General features: G+C 46.6%; 1 pseudogene; it reads left to right on the forward strand.

Moving 5' to 3' along the window:
• Positions 1-1,219: 1,219 nt before the first annotated feature.
• The window catches only part of LOC138364298 (leukocyte elastase inhibitor-like), a 40,497-nt pseudogene continuing 19,994 nt past the window's right edge, over positions 1,220-21,722 (forward strand).

The raw sequence follows: 21,722 nt of genomic DNA on the forward strand, positions 1-21,722 counted from the left end.
TAAATGTTTATAGCTTATTATATGACCACCCATTGTTGTATAAGCTGTAAACGTCCCTCCAACTATGTGCAGGTAAATTCTGGCAGGCTGAATCAAATATACAGTCCACTTAGAATCATAATCATCAATATTGAAGTGATAAAAAATAGAAAAAAATGTTCACAAAGAATAAAAACAAATAATTGCTTTCTAGGATTATCCAACACCCCCACCCAGAGCACGGAGGGGTGCTCCTGGCCCAGGACGGGGTAACAACGACGACAACAACAACAACAACAAGGACTTCACTCTCGCATCACAACATCAACATCAACAACAACAACAAGGGTACATCAAAACCAGCACTATAACAACACATCGTCAACAACAAGAGAACATCATCAACAAGGGAACATCAACATCAACCACAACAACAACAACACCACCACAACAACAACAAGAGCCGGCATGACAACATTTGAGGGGATTCCCATGAACAAAACAGGAAAATTTTTCCGAGATATTATCTTACACGCCACACCAGGTGGTATTGTTGACCTTTGTGGACGCCTGCTGGTAGATACTGGGGGAGGGTGGGGAGGGCCGGCGGTGGGGAGGGCCGGCGGTGGGGAGGGCCGGCGGTGGGGAGGGCCGGCCGGTGGGGAGGGTCGGCGGTGGTGAAGGGCCGGCGGTGGTGAAGGGCCGGCGGTGGTGAAGGGCCGGCGGTGGTGGAGGGTCGGCGGTGGGGAGGGTCGGCGGTAGGGGAGGGTCGGCGGTGGGGAGGGCCGGCGGTGGTGGAGGGTCGGCGGTGGGGAGGGCCAGCGGTGGGGAGGGTCGGCGGTGGGGAGGAGATAGGGAGGGAGGAGACAGGGAGGGAGGAGACAGGGAGGGAGGAGACAGGGAGGGAGTAGACAGGGTGGGAGGAGACAGGGAGGGAAGAGACAGGGTGGGAGGAGACAGGGAGGGAAGAGACAGGGTGGGAGGAGACAGGGGGAGACACGGTAGGAGGAGACAGGGTGGGAGGAGACAGGGTGGGATGAGACAGGGTGGGATGAGACAGGGTGGGATGAGACAGGGTGGGATGAGACAGGGTGGGATGAGACAGGGTGGGAGGAGACAGGGTGGGAGGAGACAGGGTGGGAGGAGACAGGGTGGGAGGAGACAGGGTGGGAGGAGACAGGATGGGAGGAGTCTGGGTGGGAGATGTATATAAGAACTGTTGCCTAGTTTTTTCCGACACTGTTAGCCACACGATCGTCAGCTGTTGTTTGCTGCTGCTGCTGCTGTTGTCTGCTGCAGCTGTTGTCTGCTGCTGCTGTTGTCTGCTGCTGCTGCTGTTGTCTGCTGCTTCTGCTGCTATCTACTGCTGCTGTTGTCTGCTGCTGCTGTTGTCTGCTGCTGCTACTGTTGTTGTCTGCTGCTGCTGCTGCTGCTATTGTCTGCTGCTGCTGTTGTCTGCTGCTGCTGCTGCGGTCTGCTGCTGTTGCTGCTGTCGGTCTCTGCTGCTGCCGTTGTCTGCTTGTCTTGTTCTCTCGTCGCTACAGTTGTGAGGTAATTATACATGGCTTGTACGCGATCAATGCCCAAAGTATTTGGCCATATTCTACCCCCCACTATATTCTACCCCTACCATATTCTACCACCACCATATTCTACCACCACCATATTCTACCCCCACCATATTCTACCCCCACCATATTCCACCACCACCATTTTCTACCCCACCATATTCTACCACCACCATATACTACCACCACCATATTCAACCACCACCAAATTCAACCACCACTATATTCTACCACCACCATATTCTATCACCACCATATTCTACCCCCCCATATTCTACCACCACAATATTCTACACCCACAATATTCTACCACCACCATATTCTACCACCACCATATTCTACCACCACCATATTCTGCCACCACCATATTCTGCCACCACCATATTCTGCCACCACCATATTCTACCACCACCATATTCTACCACCACCATATTCTACCACCACCATATTCTACCACCACCATATTCTACCACCACCATATTCTGCCACCACCATATTCTGCCACCACCATATTCTACCACCACCATATTCTACCACCACCATATTCTACCACCACCATATTCTACCACCACCATATTCTACCACCACAATATTCTGCCACCACAATATTCTATCACCACCATATTCTACCACCACAATATTCTACCACCACCATATTCTACCACCACAATATTCTACCACCACAATATTCTACCACCACCATATTCTACCACCACCATATTCTACCACCACCATATTCTACCACCACAATATTCTACCACCACCATATTCTACCACCACAATATTCTATCACCACCATATTATTGGGAGCAGCGCCAAGTATTAAGTTGAACAGGAAATAGTTTTTAAAAATAATCAGCGCTGCAGGCTGTGGAGGCCAGGCTATGGAGGCCAGGCTGTGGAGGCCAGGCTGTGGACGCCAGGCTGTGGAGGCCAGGCTGGGGACGCCAGGCTGTGGAGGCCAGGCTGTGGAGGCCAGGCTGGGGACGCCAGGCTGTGGAGGCCAGGCTGTGGATGCTAGGCTGTGGAGGCCAGGCTGTGGAGGCCAGGCTGGGGACGCCAGGCTGTGGAGGCCAGGCTGTGGAGGCCAGGCTGGTGAGGCCAGGCTGGGGACGCCAGGCTGGGAGGCCAGGCTGTGGAGGCCAGGCTGTGGATGCCAGGCTGTGGAGGCCAGGCTGTGGAGGCCAGGCTGTGGAGGCCAGGCTGTGGAGGCCAGGCTGGGGTGAACAGGCTGGGGACGCCAGGCTGTGGAGGCCAGGCTGTGGAGGCCAGGCTGTGGAGGCCAGGCTGTGGATGCCAGGCTGTGGAGGCCAGGCTGTGGAGGCCAGGCTGGGGTGAACAGCCTGGGGACGCCAGGCTGTGGAGGCCAGGCTGTGGAGGCCAGGCTGTGGAGGCCAGGCTGGGGACGCCAGGCTGTGGAGGCCAGGCTGTGGAGGCCAGGCTGTGGAGGCCAGGCTGTGGATGCCAGGCTGTGGACGCCAGGCTGTGGACGCCAGGGTGTGGAGGCCTGGCTGGGGACGCCAGGCTGTGGAGGCCAGGCTGTGGACGCCAGGCTGTGGACGCCAGGCTGTGGAGGCCAGGCTGTGGAGGCCAGGCTGTGGAGGCCAGGCTGTGGTGGCCAGGCTGTGGAGGCCAGGCTGTGGAGGCCAGGCAGGGGACGCCAGGCTGTGGAGGCCAGGCTGTGGAGGCCAGGCTGGGGTGAACAGGCTGGGGACGCCAGGCTGTGGAGGCCAGGCTGGGGACGCCAGGTTGTGGAGGCCAGGCTGGGGACGCCAGGCTGTGGAGGCCAGGCTGTGGAGGCCAGGCTGTGGAGGCCAGGCTGTGGAGGCCAAGCTGGGGACGCCAGGCTGTGGAGGCCAGGCTGGGGACGCCAGGCTGTGGAGGCCAGGCTGGGAACGCCAGGCTGTGGAGGCCAGGCTGTGGAGGCCAGGCTGTGGAGGCCAGGCGGTGGAGGCCAGGCTGTGGAGGCCAGGCTGTGGAGGCCAGGCTGGGGACGCCAGGCTGTGGAGGCCAGGCTGTGGAGGCCAGGCTGGGGACGCCAGGCTGTGGAGGCCAGGCTGGTGACGCCAGGCTGTGGAGGCCAGGCTGGGGTGAACAGGCTGGGGTGGTCAGGCTGGTGAGGACAGGCTGGGGAGGCCTGGCTGGGGACGCCAGGCTGTGGATGCTAGGCTGGGGAGGACAGGCTAGGGAGGCCAGGCTGGGGAGGCCAGGCTTGGGATGTCATGGTGGGGAGGCCAGGCTGGGGAGAACTGGCTGGGGAGGCCTGGCTGGGGAGGACAGGCTGGGGAGGACAGGCCGGGGAGGACAGGCTGGGGAGGAATGTCTTGGGAGGCCAGGCTTGGGAGGCCAGGCTTGGGAGGCCAGGCTGGTGAGGCCAGGTTGGGGAGGACAGGCTGAGGAGGCGAGGCTGGGGAGGCCAAGCTTGGGAGGACAGGCTGGGGAGGACAGGCTGGGGAGACCAAGCTTGGGAGGCGAGGCTGGGGAGGCCAGGCTGGGGAGGCCAAGCTTGGGAGGACATGCTGGGGAGGCCAAGCTTGGGAGGACAGGCTGGGGAGGCCAAGCTTGGGAGGACAGGCTGGGGAGGCCAAACTTGGGAGGACAGGCTGGGGAGGCCAAGCTTGGTAGGACAGGATGGGGAGGCCAAGCTTGGGAGGACAGGCTGGGGAGGCCAAGCTTGGGAGGACAGGCTGGGGAGGCCAAGCTTGGTAGGACAGGCTGGGGAGGCCAAGCTTGGGAGGCGAGGACGGGGAGGCCAGGCTGGGGAGGCCAGGCTGGGGAAGCCAAGCTTGGGAGGACAGTTTGGGGAGGCGAGGCTGGGGAGGCCACGTCAAGAAAAGGAAGGAAGGAATTAGATTCCCATTCAACTTTGAAATGGATGGAGGGAGCCAGACTGTTACGAGAGGAGAGGAAAGGCTGGAAAAGACTAAGGTCATGAGGCCAGGAAGCAAAATCTTATCAACATGGCGAAGCCAGAGAGAGGGACGAGTATCAATAGAAGGAAGAAGAAGAAGAACAGTTTCAAAGAGATTGGCAAGATCAGGGCAAAGAGGAAAACCCATATATGGTGTGTATGTGTATATATATGTGTGTGTGTGTGTGTGTGTGTGTGTGTGTGTGTGTGTGTGTGTGTGTGTGTGTGTGTGTGTGTGTGTGTGTGTGAGAGAGAGTAATGGGTGAGTGTGTGGGTGGCTGTGGTAGGTACGTACCTAGTTGTGCTTGCAGGGGTTGAGCTCTGGCTCTTTTGTCTCGTGTCTCAACTGTCAATCAACTAATGTACAGGTTCCTGAGTCTACGGAGCTCTATCATATCTACACTTGAAGCTGTTTATATGGAGCTTCCACCATATCACTTCCTAATGCAATCCATTTGTCAACTACTCCGACACTGAAACAATTCTTTCTAATGTCTCTTTGGCTCATTTGGGCACTCAATTTCCACCTGTGTCCCCTAGTGCGTGTGCCTCTTGTGTTAAATAGTCTTTCTTTATCTACCCAATCAATTCCATTGAGAATCTTGTATGTGATGATCATGTCCCCCCTAACTCTTCTGTCTCCCAGTGACGTGAGGTTTAATTCCCGTAGTCTCTCCTCGTAGCTCATACTCCCTCAGTTCGGGTACTTGTCTGGTGGCAAACTTTTGAACCTTTTCCAGCTTAGTCTTATGCTTGACTAGATATGGACTCCATGCTGGAGCCGCATACTCCAGGATTGGTCTGACATATGTGGTATATAATGTTCTGAAAGATTCCTTGCACAAGTTTCTAAAGGCCGTTCTTATGTTAGCCAACCTGGCATATGCTGCAGATGTTATCCTCTTGATATGAGCTTCAGGGGACAGGTCTGGCGTGATATCAACCCGCAGATCTTTCTCTCTCTCTCTGACTCTTGAAGTATTTCATCTCCCAAATGATACCTTGTATCTGGTCACCTGTTTCCTACCCCTATCTTCATTACATTACATTTGCTTGGGTTAAACTCTAACAGCGATTTGTTCGACCATTCCTGCAGCTTATCCAGGTCTTCTTGAAGCCTCAAGCTGTCCTCCTCTGTCTTAATCCTTCTCATAATTTTGGCGTCGTCAACAAACATTGAGAGGAATGAGTCTATACCCTCTGGGAGATCATTTACGTATATCAGAAACAGGATACGTCCACGTACAGAGCCCTGTGGGACTCCACTGGTGACTTCACGCCATTCTGAGGTCTCACCCCGCACTGTAACTCTCTGCTTCCTGTTGCTTAGGTACTCCCTTATCCACTGGAGCGCCCTACCAGTTACTCCTGCCTGTTTCTCCAGCTTATGCATCAACCTTTTATGGGGTACTGTGTCAAAGGCTTTCCGACAGTCCAAAAAAATGCAGCACGCCCATCCCTCTCTTTCTTGCTTAATCTTTGTCATCTGATAGTAGAATTCTATCAAGCCTGTAAGGCAAGATTTACCCTCCCTAAACCCATGTTGATGGGTTGTCACGAAGTGTCTTCTCTCCTTATGTGTTACTAGGTTTTTTCTCACAATCTTCTCCATCACCTTGCATGGTATACAAGTTAAGGACACTAGCCTGTAGTTCAGTGCCTCTTGTCTGTCACCCTTTTTGTATATTGGTACTACATTAGCAGTCTTCCATATTTCTGGTAGGTCTCCCGTTTCCAGTGACCTACTATACACTATGGAGAGTGGCAAGCAAAGTGCTCCTGCACACTCTTTCAATACCCATGGTGAGATTCCGTCCGGCCCAACAGCTTTTCTCACATCCAGCTCCAATAGGTGTTTCTTGACTTCATCTTTTGTAATTTCGAACCTCTCCAAGGTCACCTTGTTTGCTGCCACCTCTCCTAGCGCCGTGACTTCTCCCTGTTCTATTGTAAAGACCTTTTGGAACCTTTTGTTGAGTTCTTCACACACCTCTTTGTCTTTCTCTGTGTACCTGTCCTCGCCCACCCTAAGTTTCATCACCTGTTCCTTCACGGTTGTCTTCCTCCTGATGTGACTGTGTAGTAGCTTTGGTTCAGTCTTGGCTTTATTAGCTATATCATTTTCATACCTTTACTCAGCTGCTCTTCTCACATTAACATACTCGTTCCTGGTTCTCTGGTATCTCTCTCTCTTTCTGGTGTTCTGTTATTGCGGGAGTTCCTCCATGCCCTTTTGTTCAGCTCCTTTGCTTTCATACATTCCCTATTAAACCACGAATTCTTCCTTTGCTTCTCTGTTTTTTCCTGTCGGGCTGGGACAAACCTGCTTACAGCCTCCTGACATTTTTGGGTGACATAGTCCATCATGTCTTGTACGGACTTGGTTCCGAGTTCTGTGTCCCAATGTATATCCCATAGGAATTTATTCATCTCCTCATAGTTTCCCTTTCGGTACGCCAGCCCTTTGTTTCCCAGTTCTTTTTTGGGGGGTGATAATTCCTAGCTCAACCAGGTACTCAAAGCTCAATACACTATGATCACTCATTCCCAAGGGGACTTCCAACTTAACTTCCCTTATATCCGACTCATTTAGGGTAAATATCAGATCAAGCAAGTGTGCGTGCGTGCGTGTGTGTTTATTTTTGCGTGTGCGTGCGTGTGTGCTTGCAAACGTACGTGTGCATGCGTGCGTGTGTTACGGGGGTCCCGTAAGCGTTAACTTCTACCTAAGATGAGCCACTTTGAGATTTTTAAATATATATATATGATATCATGAACAAGAATTTGATAATATTTTACCTCAATCTGTACACCTGATTAGTTGACCAGTGAGGGGTGCATACCAGTCTGCCTCCCGCTCACACAACCAGATGAGTAATGACGATGTATGGATGACGATGGTAATCCGTCGTTGTCTCCCACTTGGTGATTCACTAAGTGCTAGTAGATCTACACAAAGCTCTGGAGTCAGTCACTGTATCGTTGTGTTACAGTTCACTAATTTACTGTACCACTGATCAGTCACCACCCAACACCGGTATGTGTGTGTGTGTGTGTGTGTAATGGGTGAGTGTCTACAGTGGGTGAGTGTATAGTGCCTCACCACTACCCATCACCACCACCCATCACCACCACCCATTACCACCATCTATCACCACCACCCATCACCACCGTCCATTACCAGCACCCCATCACCTGCACCCATCACTACCATCCATCCCCCGCACCCCGCTCCCACCCCCCCCCCCCCACCCTCCATCACCACCACCTATCACCAACAAAACTATTACACCACAACTCTCCTCACACGACTGCGAGCTTCTACTTGTATAAATATTTAATTCAATAAGATATTGTTATTTGTAATATAATAAAGTAGTCATCAGTGTTGGTGGAGCGCCGCTGCTACAGTCCTCTTCCCCACAGTATGAGGAAGCTGTGGTGTGCAGCAGTGTTGGTGGTGACGCTGGTGAGTGTGGTGAGGCCTCAGTGTATCTCCAACAATGACAAGCTGGTGGTGACCTCCCCACCTGACCTGGCCCACATCACCCCCTTCAGCTTGGACCTCTTCAAGCAGCTCTATCCACCCACCGCCACAGGAAACTTTTTCTTCTCGCCCTACAGCGTGTGGACCGCCCTGGTCCTGGCCTACTTTGGGTCTGCTGGCAGGACTCGTCAGCAGCTGCAGGACACCCTTCGTCTCAGAGACCCTTCAACCACTCTGGCTACCTACAGGGCCCTCGACCGTCTGTGAGTCCACTCACATTCCTTACTTGTCATCTTAATTATTATATGTATAATTGAATATTTGAGTCCTCTGTAACTTGTTATTTATGAGCGTTTATAAACGCATGCATTATATATAATAATTAAGATGCCCCTACAGAAACGCAGAGAGACAGAGCAACACGAGTGACTATGTGATAGACTTGGCCAACAAAGTGTATGTGAAGAGCGGCTTCCCTCTTCGGGACTGCATCAGAGATGTCCTTAAGAAAGAGGTGGAGAATATCGACTTCTCACAGGTCAGTCTATTTCTGCATATCACCTTCTGTCTATATTTATTTGTGAAATATTATAATTCACATGAAGCCTCCTGGTCTCGTCCCCAGTGTAACAGCAGGGTAGAGTACTTCAAGAGTCCCTCAAGACCTCGTTACTAGTGTGACAGCAGGGTAGAGTACTTCAAGAGTCCCTCAAGTCCTCGTTACCAGTTTGACAGCAGGGTAGAGTACTTCATGAGTCCCTCAAGGCCTCGTCACCAGTGTGACAGCAGGGTAGAGTACTTCAAAGTCCCTCAAGGCCTCGTCCCCAGTGTGACAGCAGGGTAGAGTACTTCAAGAGTCCCTCAATGCGTCGTCAACAGTGTGACAGCAGGGTAGAGTACTTCAAGAGTCCCTCAAGACCTCGTTACCAGTGTGACAGCAGGGTAGAGCACTTCAAGAGTATCTCCTAGCCTCGTCAACAGTGTGACAGCAGGGTAGAGAACTTCTATAGTATCTCCTGGCCTCGTCAACAGCGCGACAGCAGGGTAGAGAACTTCTAGAGTGCAGACGAGGAGTCACAATAACGTGACGGAAATATGTTGACCAACCCCACACATTAGAAAGTGAAGGGAAGACGACGTTTCGGCCCGTCCTGTACGGGCGCCAGAGAGCTGAGTGGATAGCGCTTCGGATTCATAGTCCTGAGGTTCCGGGTTCGATCCCCGATGGAGGCGGAGACAAATGGGCAAAAAGTTTCTTTCACCTTGATGCCCCTGTTACCTAGCAGTAAATAGGTACCTGGGCCCGTACCTGCTGGGTACGGGCCCAGGTACCCGCAGAGCTCCCATACCCCAGAAACAGCCTGTAGCAGCCCAGCTGCTACGGGCTGCTTCCTGGGGGTATGTAACAAAAAGGAGGCCTGGTTGAGGACCGGGCCGCGGGGACGCTAAGTCCTGAAATCATCTCAAGATATCCTAGATATACCATTCTCAAGTCGATAGTGATGAGAAAAAATTGGCAAGAGAGAGATAAGGAGAAGGAAATCATAGAGGAGGAAAAAGCAAGGCAGAAGGTACGAAAGGTAAAGTATAATAAAGGAATAAGAAATAATTCTTAAAAAATAAAGGAATAAGAAATAATTCTTAAAAAATAAAGGAATAAGAAATAATTCTTAAAAATAAAGGAATAAGAAATAATTCTTAAAAAATAAAGGAATAAGAAATAATTAAAATATAATAAGGAATAAAAAAAGGGATCGTTAGAGAAAACAAGGAAAAGAAAGAAAGAAACAAACTAAGATAAATGGAAGGGTAAGCCTACGTTAGGTCACGCTTGTTAGAAAGTTTAGAGCAGTTGAGTATATACTGTGAAAGGTGAGAGTCAACAGCAATAAAACCAGCACTCAAGTTCATGTTGGTTATGTTGTGTATCAGAGCCGATTCAACACGACGGCGTCTGTGTAGAGGCAGGAAAGATTATTTTGAAGGAAGACCAGTCAATAGAATGATAAGAATCCCAAACATGACAGACGAGAGCATTGTTTGTGTCTGCAGACTTAACACTTCTTTGTGTTCTTTAAGTCTGTCATTAAGTGTACGGCCAGTTTCACCTAAGTATTGGAGAGGACAAGACGAACAGGAAATAGATTAGACACCAGCGGCATTAGAAGCAGGAGGAGCAGTGTGAACTAGATTGCTGCGAATTATGTCAAGAGGATGAAAGGTGTTAGTAAACGTTTTGAGTTCAGATATGAAGGGAAGGCAGAGCACAGTGCTACTAGAGTTGGAAGCAGGTTTAGCATGAAAGAAATTTCGATTAGCTTGAGAGTAGGCACAGTATATAAAATACAAAGGGTAACCAAGGCGAGAGAATGATTTGTAGATAAAGGCAATTTCAGAATCAAGAAACTGAGGGTCGCTGATGCGTAGAGCGCGGAGGAAGAGAGAGACGAGGACACTTTTCTTAACAGAAGGAGGATGGTAGGAAAAGAAGTGAATGTACATGCCGCTATGCAGGGGTTTGCGGTAGACAGAGAAAGAGAACCCGGACACAGAGCTGTGAACGTGAACGTCAAGGAAAGGAAGGAGGGAAATAGATTCCCATTCAACTTTGAAATGGATGGAAGGAGCCTGATTGTTAAGAGAGGCGAGGAAAGGCTGGAAAAGACGAAGGTCATGAGGCGATAAAGAAAAAATGTCATCAACATAGCGAAGCCAGAGAGAGGGACGAGTATCAACAGAAGGAAGAGGTAGAAGAAGAACAGTCTCGAAGTATTCCATGTAGAAATTGGCAAGAACAGGGAAGAGAGGGGAACCGATAGCGACACCGAGTTTGAGTGTAATATTTACCATTGAAAGAGAAGGAGAGTCAACACAGAGTCTAATGAGTTTAAGGAAAACGTCAGTGGGAAGCGAGAGAGGAAGAAGGACCCCCAGTAGCCTTCTGTCTAAGGAAAGAGAGAACGTCATCGAGGGGAACATTAGTGAACAGAGAGTCGACATCATGACTAAGCATCGTACAGGATGGCTACAGGCGCAGTCTTTCTATTAAGTCCTGAGCGTGATGAAGGTGGGCAGGAGAAAAAGTGCCAAGGTAAGGCGTCAGGGTTTTAGCGAGCCAGTAGGCAAGAGGATAGCTGACAGAGCCCCGTGAATAAATGATTGGACGAAGAGGAACACCAGGTTTATGAGTCTTAGATAGACCCTAAAAATAAGGAAGAGAAGGGCAGATGACACGGAAACGTTTATTGAGATCGAAGTCAGGAGGACAAAGACTAGAGAGCTGTCTTAGTTTGCGGTTAAAGGAAGTTTTAAGGCGATCCAAAGGGTTAGAAGTCATTGGGCATAAGTGCGGGAGTAAGAGAGCAGGACATCTGCTTTCTGGAGGTAGTCCTCACGGTAAAGGAGTGTGAGGGGGGGAGGGTAGGGTGATGCGGGTGAGGGGGAGGGTAGGATGATGAGGGTTCGGGAAAGGTAGGGCGATGAGGGTGACAGGGCAGGGTAGGGTGTTGGGTGTGATGGGGGGAGGGTAGGGTAATGAGGGGAGGAGGGAGGGTAGGATGATGAGGGTGACAGGGGAGGGTAGGGTGATGGGTGTGAAGGGGGAGGGTAGAGTGATGGGTGTGAAGGGGGAGGGTAGGGTGATGGGGTGAGGGGGAGGGTAGGGTGAAGAGGGTGAGGGGGATGGTAGGGAGATAGGTGTGAGGGGGAGGGTAGGGTGATAGGTGAGAGGGGGAGGGTAGGGTGATGGTGTGAGGGGAAGGAAGGGTGATGGGTATGACGGGGTAGGGTAGGGTGATTGAGTGAGGGGAGAGGGCAGGGTGACGGTGTGAGGGGGAGGGTAATGGGAGGGGAGGGGAGGGTAGGGTGATGGTGTGAGGTGGAAGGGTAGGGTGATGGTGTGAGGGGAGAGGGGTAGGGAGAGGAAGAGGGAGTGTGGGGAAAGGAGGATTATGGCGTCAGGGGAAGGGGAAGGTGATGGTGTGAGAGGGAGGGTAGGGTGGTGGATGTGAGGGGGGAGGGGAGGATAGGGAGATAGTGTGAGGTGGGGAGGGGTAGGGTGGTAGTGTGAGGGGTAGGGTTAGGGTTGTGGTGTGAGGCGAGAGGGGTAGGGTGATTGTGTGAGGGTGAGGGTTGAGTGGTGGATGTAAGGGGGGGAGGGAGGGGAGGGTAGGGAGATGGTGTAAGGGGGAGAGTAGGGTGATTGTGTGAGGGTGAGGGTAGGGTGATGGTGTGAGGGGGAAGGGTGATGTTGTGAGGGGGAGAGAGTAGGTTGATCGGGGTGAGGGGAAAGGTAGGGTGATGGTGTGAGGGGGAGGGGAGGGTGATGTTGTGAGGGGGAGAGGGTAGGGTGATAGTGTGAAGGGGGGTAGGGTGATTGTGTGAGGGGAAGGGTAGGTTGATGGGGGAGGGTAGGGTGATGGTATGAGGAGGAGGGTAGGGTGATGGTATGAGGGGGAGGGTATGGTGATGACACACGACACCATGTTATGGTATCTTGTGCACCATCACTAAGGTCTTGTCTGAACACCTGAGCTGTGGTCACCACCATGTTATGGTGTCTTGTGCACCATCACTAAGGTCTTGTCTGAACACCTGAGCTGTGGTCACCACCATGTTATGGTGTCTTGTGCACCATCACTAAGGTCTTGTCTGAACACCTGAGCTGTGGTCACCACCATGTTATGGTGTCTTGTGCACCATCACTAAGGTCTTGTCTGAACACCTGAGCTGTGGTCTTATGGTGTCTTGTGCACCATCACTAAGGTCTTGTCTGAACACCTGAGCTCAGATTCTCTACAACAGTTAACTTGTAATCCTCTGAAATTGGATTCAGAAAACTTTTTTCTTAAAATCCAAAGAACTTCTTTATGTTACTTCTCTAACTCTCCCCCTTGAAAGGTCGGTAGAAACTATTGTCAGCTTATAATGTGATGGATTGAAGAGTCACGTAAAGGCACTGAGCTTAATCTTATCGTTATTTTGACAGGCGGCCAAAGCAGCTGCGACAATCAACCAGTTCGTGAACAAAACAACGCGAGGCAAGATCCCAACTGTGGTGACAGAGAGCGACGTGGCCACGACACTGATGGCGCTGGTCAACACCGTCTACTTCAAAGGTTTCTGGTTGAATCAATTCAACCTAACCCAAACAACCAAGCAGAAGTTCTTCACCACCCCGAGCCAACACAGCATTGTTGACATGATGACCCAACTTCAAAAATTCAGATTTGGTAAGGGTATATACACATATGCATATGCATGTATATATATATATATATATATATATATATATATATATATATATATATATATATATATATATATATATATATATATATATATATATATATATATATATATAATATATATATATATATATATATATATATATATATATAATATTTAGACAGCCCTGAGGAGTGAACACCGGTTACAGTGGACTGTGGTTGTAGGAGACTATTGTGACAGCCCTGATAGTGAACACTGGTTACAGTGGACTGTGGTTGCAGTAGACTAGTGTGACAGTCCTGAGAGTGAACACTGGTTACAGTTGACTGTGGTTGCAGTAGACTAGTGTGACAGTCCTGAGATGTGAACACTGGTTACAGTGGTCTGTGGTTGCAGGAGTCTCGAGTGAGCTGGGAGCGACGGTGTTAGAGATGCCGTACAAGGGGAAGGCGGCGTCCATGTTGGTGTTGCTGCCTCACAAACACCCCCGGCGTCGCCCCTGGCAACTCCGCCACGCCCCTGGACGCCATGTTGCCGGCGCCTCTCCCACGACACCCTCCGCCACGCCCTCACCAACCTGAAAGAGGAGAAAGTAGATCTTTACTTCCCAAGGTTCAAACTGGAGCAGGCAATCACTGAGGAACTTAAGGCGGTGAGTAGTCAGGATGTTTTACTTGCATCTCTATATAAATGTTGTCAGTGTTAAGGTAAACAGTTATGGAATGTGAGTGTGAGTGTGACACAGACAAGGAGATGACACATTGTTTTTAGCAACGCAGACTCCTGAGGGCGATAGTACTTTAAGTAACGTTTGGTCGAGAGAACTAAAGACCACCATTACACCAGGCTATTTACTATTAATTTAAGGAGTAAATAACAAATATAAGTAAAAACAAACCATAATTTTTCTAGGCCTAATTTTGCATATATATATATATATATATATATATTATTATATATATATATATATATATATATATATATATATATATATATATATATATATATATATATATATATATATATATATATATATATATATATATTATATATATATATTTTTTTTAGACACTCAACCCACCAGGAGACTCGAACACTGGCCAACAAGGTGGCAGTTGCATGCTGTATCCACTACGCTATACTTCAAAGCCATAAGAGAGGTAGGAATTCTGGGGTATTTAACCAACCAGAAATTCCAATCCTCTCCCAGGCGATGAGATAGTGTGGGACCTCGGATGCTCTTTCATCGGTTCCTGTTATATTGGGAAAACTCAGTGCCAAATGCTTAATGCACAGACTACCCTATTCCAGTAGCTGAAGTTTAGAACTTTTTAGACACTCAACCCACCAGGAGACTCGAACACTGGCCAACAAGGTGGCAGTTGCATGCTGTATCCACTACGCTATACTTCAAAGCCATAAGAGAGGTAGGAATTCTGGGGTATTTAACCAACCAGAAATTCCAATCCTCTCCCAGGCGATGAGATAGTGTGGGACCTCGGATGCTCTTTCATCGGTTCCTGTTATATGGGAAACTCAGTGCCAAATGCTTAATGCACAGACTACCCTATTCCAGTAGCTGAAGTTTAGAACTTTTTAGACACTCAACCCACCAGGAGACTCGAACACTGGCCAACAAGGTGGCAGTTGCATGCTGTATCCACTACGCTATACTTCAAAGCCATAAGAGAGGTAGGAATTCTGGGGTATTTAACCAACCAGAAATTCCAATCCTCTCCCAGGCGATGAGATAGTGTGGGACCTCGGATGCTCTTTCATCGGTTCCTGTTATATGGGAAAACTCAGTGCCAAATGCTTAATGCACAGACTACCCCTATTCCAGTAGCTGAAGTTTTAGAACTTTTTAGACACTCAACCCACCAGGAAGACTCGAACACTGGCCAACAAGGTGGCAGTTGCATGCTGTATCCACTACGCTATACTTCAAGCCATAAGAGAGGTAGGAATTCTGGGGTATTTAACCACACTATCTCATCGCCTGGGAGAGGATTGGAATTTCTGGTTGGTTAAATACCCAGAATTCCTACCTCTCTTATGGCTTTGAAGTATAGCGTAGTGGATACAGCATGCAACTGCCACCTTGTTGGCCAGTGTTCGAGTCTCCTGGTGGTTGAGTGTCTAAAAAGTTCTAAACTTCAGCTACTGGAATAGGGTAGTCTGTGCATTAAGCATTTGGCACTGAGTTTTCCCATATAACAGGAACCGATGAAAGAGCATCCGAGGTCCCACACTATCTCATCGCCTGGAGAGGATTGGAATTTCTGGTTGGTTAAATACCCCAGAATTCCTACCTCTCTTATGGCTTTGAAGTATAGCGTAGTGGATACAGCATGCAACTGCCACCTTGTTGGCCAGTGTTCGAGTCTCCTGGTGGGTTGAGTGTCTAAAAAGTTCTAAACTTCAGCTACTGGAATAGGGTAGTCTGTGCATAAGCATTTGGCACTGAGTTTCCCCATATAACAGGAACCGATGAAAGAGCATCCGAGGTCCCACACTATCTCATCGCCTGGGAGAGGATTGGAATTTCTGGTTGGTTAAATACCCAGAATTCCTACCTCTCTTATGGCTTTGAAGTATAGCGTAGTGGATACAGCATGCAACTGCCACCTTGTTGGCCAGTGTTCGAGTCTCCTGGTGGGTTGAGTGTCTAAAAAGTTCTAAACTTCAGCTACTGGAATAGGGTAGTCTGTGCATTAAGCATTTGGCACTGAGTTTTCCCATATAACAGGAACCGATGAAAGAGCATCCGAGGTCCCACACTATCTCATCGCCTGGGAGAGGATTGGAATTTCTGGTTGGTTAAATACCCCAGAATTCCTACCTCTCTTATGGCTTTGAAGTATAGCGTAGTGGATACAGCATGCAACTGCCACCTTGTTGGCCAGTGTTCGAGTCTCCTGGTGGGTTGAGTGTCTAAAAAGTTCTAAACTTCAGCTACTGGAATAGGGTAGTCTGTGCATTAAGCATTTGGCACTGAGTTTTTCCCATATAACAGGAAACCGATGAAAGAGCATCCGAGGTCCCACACTATCTCATCGCCTGGGAGAGGATTGGAATTTCTGGTTGGTTAAATACCCCAGAATTCCTACCTCTCTTATGGCTTTGAAGTATAGCGTAGTGGATACAGCATGCAACTGCCACCTTGTTGGCCAGTGTTCGAGTCTCCTGGTGGGTTGAGTGTCTAAAAAGTTCTAAACTTCAGCTACTGGAATAGGGTAGTCTGTGCATTAAGCATTTGGCACTGAGTTTTCCCATATAACAGGAAACCGATGAAAGAGCATCCGAGGTCCCACACTATCTCATCGCCTGGGAGAGGATTGGAATTTCTGGTTGGTTAAATACCCCAGAATTCCTACCTCTCTTATGGCTTTGAAGTATAGCGTAGTGGATACAGCATGCAACTGCCACCTTGTTGGCCAGTGTTCGAGTCTCCTGGTGGGTTGAGTGTCTAAAAAGTTCTAAACTTCAGCTACTGGAATAGGGTAGTCTGTGCATATATATATATATATATATATATATATATATATATATATATATATATATATATATATATATATTTCATTGAATATGACCGCATATTCTGTATTTATTATTTTCTGGTTTAGGGCTTCTATCCCTCTAACTATTTTCTTAGCATCAGGGCTTAATTGAAATAGGAGTTCTCCAAAGCTCATTTTCGTACTTTTAAGGTGAAGAAAAGAAGTGATTTACTATAGAGTGTATTACACTTATTTGTATAATTTGCACGACGTTTCGAACCTCCATGGTTCATTCTCAAGTGAACAGATCTTACAATACTAGTTGATTTTATACCCGCATTAGGTCAGGTGATAATACAATGAAGGTGAAAACATGGGGGGATACATAAGGGATAAACATAGGGGCTGCAGAAGGCTTATTGGCCCATACGAGGCATCTCCTATCTAAACACAAAGATTAATCCAGTGTAATTGGCCTGTTATGTTGGACATTGTCTTCTGTGTTGGCATCGATATGTTCTTGTCTTGTCCTTACTCTCATGGTGGGTAGAGTAAATAGTTCCGTGATTTGGGTGTTCATGGTAGGTCGCTCTATTCTTATGTGAATTGCCTCAAGAATTTGTAATCTTCTTGAATCTTGGGTTTTGTCTATTATGCAAGTATTCTTGTTCAACATTTCTCTTGTTAGAGTAATGTCATGGGCTTGTCTCATGTGATTCCTAGGGGCACCAGATTGAAGATGGCATGTCAAACGCCTCGTCAGCTTGGTTGACGTCATACCTATGTACTTACATTGAAGGTTACATCCTTCGTGGGGGCAAGTGTACATGTATACAACGCTTGACTGCTGTAGAGGGTTCTCCGTCGGCTTCGGGCTGTTTTTGATAAGGAGTTCGGAAGTCTTCTTGGTTTTGTAGAATATTATCAGGTTTATGTTTTGGTTAGGAGTAGTGCTTTTTACTTCTTTACGGATTATTTCTTTCATTATTCTTTCCTCTTTTATATGTTCACTGTGCATGGTTGATTTGTAATATAATTTTATTGGGGGTGTTGTGGTTTCTGTTCTAGGTTCTGAATTATACCAACGGTCCAAGTGTCTTCTTATAGCAGCGTTTATTTCCGCGTTGCTATATCCGTTGTTCACCAATACCTGAGTTACTCTTTCAAACTCTCTACTCACGTTGCTCCATTCAGAGCAGTGGGTAAGCGCTCGACGAATATAAGCATTGAGAACACTGGCTTTGTATCTTTGGGGGCACTCACTTCTACCGTTCAGGCATAATCCTATGTTGGTGGGCTTGGTATATACGTTGGTGCTTAAAGAGGTTCCTGTTTTTGTTATTAGTACATCCAAGAATGGCAGACTGTTATTTTCACTATTTTCATGTGTAAATCGGAGTACTGACTCTCTCTCTAGGTGTCTTTTTAGGTCAGTTAGTTCATCTGAGTCTTTTACTATTACGAATATGTCATCTACATAACGGCAGTATACAGTTGGTTTTTGTCTGCTACTGAAGACCCTATCTTCGATGGTTCCCATATAAAAATTAGCAAATAAAACTCCTAAGGGGGAGCCCATTGCTACTCCGTCTATTTGTAAATACATGTCTCCTTGTGGACTGATGAAAGGGGCTTCCTTTGTACATGCTTCGAGAAGACTTTTCAAGTGTGGCTCAGGTATGTCTAATTTGGGGGTGCTCTCGTCTCTGTATACTCTGTCCAGTATCATTCTTATGGTTGTGTCGACTGGGACGTTGGTAAAAAGGGATTCAACGTCCAGGGAAGCGATGATTCCATCGGGCTGGGTAGATTTGATCAATTCTAGGAAATCTGCTGATGATTGTAGACTAAACTTACTTGGAGTGTATGGAGTTAGGAGTTCATTGAGTTTCTTTGCCAGGTGATAAGTTGGGGTTGGTATTTGGCTGATTATAGGGCGTAGTGGGTTACTTGGTTTATGCGTCTTAACATTGCCGTAGGCATATCCTAAGCCATAGTCGCCTTGAAGTTTATTGAAATGCACACTACCTTTTCTTTGCGTTGATTGCTGTAATTGTTTTGTTTACTTTCCGCTTACGGTCTTCTACGGGGTTCCTCGTGATTCGTTGAAATTTGGAGTCGTCACTTAGGATGTCGCTAATTTTGTTCATGTATTCATGGGTAGGAATCAATACATATGCTGCTGTTTTGTCGGCTTTTCTTATTGTTACGTCTTTCAGATTTTTTAGTTGTTTCGCTGCTTCTTTGAGTCGTGGGGTTAAGATTGTAGATGAATATGTTCCTCGTTTTTTCCCTGCTTCTGCAAGTAGTTCAGCTTGAAGTGTGTCAGTGGTGATGACTTTTTTGTTGTCTTCTAGCTTATGGATATCGTCCAGAAGCATTTCGATTTCCAGGCGTTTTTGATGCATCTTTGGTTTAGATAAGAATTGACAATTTAGACCAAGATTTAAGAGGTCTCGTTGGTCCTGGGTAAGATCATAAGAAGTCAGGTTAAAGTAGCCATCTTTAGGACGAGGGATTTTTAGCTGTCCACCGTTTAGGGATGTTAACTTACGGAGTGTTTTTGTTTCTACAAGAGTTTTATGTTGTTGTTTCAGGTTAAATAGTTCACTGTTGATGGTTTGCTTGAGTTGGATAGGGATGTCGTACTGGGTCCATTTGTTTAACAGATGCTCCGCCTGCTCTATAAAGGTTTGGAGGGCTTCCTTCCTCTTGTTTAGTTGATGCCGAATGAGCTCTTGCCTATACCTATAGGTAAACTCTGTATTGCGGACTGCTGGGTCATGTGGGTTTATATTGGTGTATACTGGCAGCAGGTTTTCTTTCAAACATGTTTCATTGAATATGACCGCATATTCTGTATTTATTATTTTCTGGTTTAGGGCTTCTATCCCTCTAACTATTTTCCTAGCATCAGGGCTTAATTGAAATAGGAGTTCTCCAAAACTCATTTTCGTACTTTTAAGGTGAAGAAAAGAAGTGATTTACTATAGAGTGTATTACACTTATAATAATAATATATATATATATATATATATATATATATATATATATATATATATATATATATATATATATATATATATATATATATATATATATATATATATATATATATATATGTGTGTGTGTACTGTGTTAGGCCTAGGATTGCTGGTGGAGGTTTGTTTTGGTAAGGTCTTATACTAAGACATGAGCTGTCTTACCAGTAAGGGTTGAGGGGTCACAGGGCTATCAACACTACAGACCAGGCTTCGCGGGACGGATCTCATCGACACTTATTAAAATACTTAACAAATTTAAAAGCTGTTTATCCAGACAATTCCTTCAAAGGTCAGATGTAAGACAAACAAGGAGCAACGGGTTCAAGCTCAATAAGTCACATTGTGGAACACAAAACTGAAGATGCTTTTTGACCCTCAGGTAATAAATCCACGGAACCGCTTACCCGCCGATTTCGTAAATCCCAAAACTATTTTGAATTTTAAAATCCAGCTTGAAAAATCACCAGGACAATTGTGGGTTCGTTTGACAAGTCACCTGCTTCCTGTCCTCGTCGAGGCCACTAGAGTGTTAGTGTCCCTCAAGTAAATTCAGGTAAAGTTTATTTCGGGTAAAGAAGTTTTAGGTTTGTCCAACTTCAATAATACAAAATTAACTTTCTGGTGGTCTATCACTACATATTGATACTTCCTGGTGGTCCAGCACTACTTATTGGTACTTCCTGGAGGTCTATAGTAGTAGGATTGACAGCTTAGCAATAATTTTTTATTTATTTTTTTGGGGGAAGATCATATCTGCAGACCATGGTATTGAGTGAACTCCCAAAAAAATTCTCGCTGCCGACCACCAGATTGAATGAACTCCCAAAAGTCACTGCTGCTGACCACTGTATTTAGCAAACTCCCAAAAAGTCATCGCTCTGTCACATAGTTTCAGGCTGATTTTTTTCAGAGTTCAATTTGAGACCAAATTTTTTCAAAGTCCATTTAAAGACCGAAATTTGTCAGCGACTAGTTTATGGCCGATTTTTTTCAGTTTTAATCCTCACTGCAGTCTTAAAAGAGTTCTTACGGATATAATTAAACTCTACAGACTTGAGCAGATATATCTTAAAAGTTCATCAGAAGTTAGTTCTTGGACCCGATTCTATATATTTATAAGTGTAGTTTTGCTATTAACCAATCAATTTCCCTGAAATTTAAAACATAGTTATTTTAGACAGAAAATAATAAAATATATCATAATTCAACCCATCCTCCTGTTTAGACAGTAGTTATTGTAGCTATGTACACCATAGTATAAATATTGACGTGCTAAGCAATTATATAGTAGAATTTGGTACTATTCATTATATAGTTATAATAAAATTAAGCAATTTTTTTTAAATATTCCTATGCGTAGTATAGCACACATATGTACTATATTAGGCCTCAGTTAGCGTGTATTAGTCCTAGGAATGTTTGATAAGGTGAGTTTAGGTTGTCTTAGCAACATAGATACAAAACCTTTTCCGGTTCGTCCAAATTCAATAGAACAGATTTCTACTTTAGGTTTGCGTTGTAAGTCGATATATGTACTATGGTGCTCATCGTTACTATAAGTACTACCAAAACAGGAAGAGGGGCTGCATAATTAGACTAGAAAGATGTTTTGGCCAAGCTGATGGAACGAAGCTTTAATGTTAAAACATTAATATATTCTCTGTCACGAGTGTACAGGATTAAAAGACTCTGAGCCATCCTGACCCAAAACCTAACTTGTAATACAAGTTACCTCAACATAGATGATATGAATAAAAGCCTAATAAATATTGAGAATACTTATAGAGACACTGACATACTTTACATGATCATACTATATTTACAATGACATACTTTACATGATCATACTATATTTACAATGACATACTTTACATGGTCATAGTATACTTGTCGGAAAACCGATACCATTTACTAACTTTTAATACATTATGCAGATAATATTGCTGCCTTTTTTGTAATAAACAAATTAACTCATAGAAGATATAGCACAGATTATTTTCTTCA

Source organism: Procambarus clarkii, chromosome 13 (genome assembly GCF_040958095.1).
Source record: "Procambarus clarkii isolate CNS0578487 chromosome 13, FALCON_Pclarkii_2.0, whole genome shotgun sequence".
NCBI classification, from domain to species: domain Eukaryota; kingdom Metazoa; phylum Arthropoda; class Malacostraca; order Decapoda; family Cambaridae; genus Procambarus; species Procambarus clarkii.